This window comes from Macaca thibetana, chromosome 1 (genome assembly GCF_024542745.1).
Source record: "Macaca thibetana thibetana isolate TM-01 chromosome 1, ASM2454274v1, whole genome shotgun sequence".
In the NCBI taxonomy this organism is placed as follows: Eukaryota; Metazoa; Chordata; class Mammalia; order Primates; family Cercopithecidae; genus Macaca; species Macaca thibetana.
The window spans coordinates 161,021,990-161,022,514 of NC_065578.1; positions in this window are offsets into that span (position 1 = coordinate 161,021,990).

Consider the following 525-nt stretch of genomic DNA (forward strand, 5'->3'; position numbering starts at 1 on the left):
ATTGCTTGCAGATAGATTCATGAAAAGTCTCATCTTGTGGCCTTCTGAGTCAAGAATATGGCACACAAGGCCAGGCGCAGTAGCTCATGCCTGTAATCCCAGCACTTTGGGAGGCCGAAGTGGGCAGATCATGAGGCCAGGACTTCAAGACCAGCCTGGCCAACATGGTGAAACCCCGTCTCTACTAAAAATACAAAAATTAGCCAGGGAGGCCGGGCGCGGTGGCTCACGCCTGTAATCCCAGCACTTTGGGAGGCCGAGACGGGCGGATCACAAGGTCAGGAGATCGAGACCATCCTGGCGAACCCGGTGAAACCCCGTCTCTACTAAAAAATACAAAAAACTAGCCGGGTGAGGTGGCAGGCGCCTGTAGTCCCAGCTACTCGGGAGGCTGAGGCAGGAGAATGGCGTAAACCCGGGAGGTGGAGCTTGCAGTGAGCTGAGATCCGGCCACTGCACTGCAGCCTGGGTGACAGAGCGAGACCCCATCTCAAAAAAAAAAAAAAAAAAAAAAAAAAAAAAAAA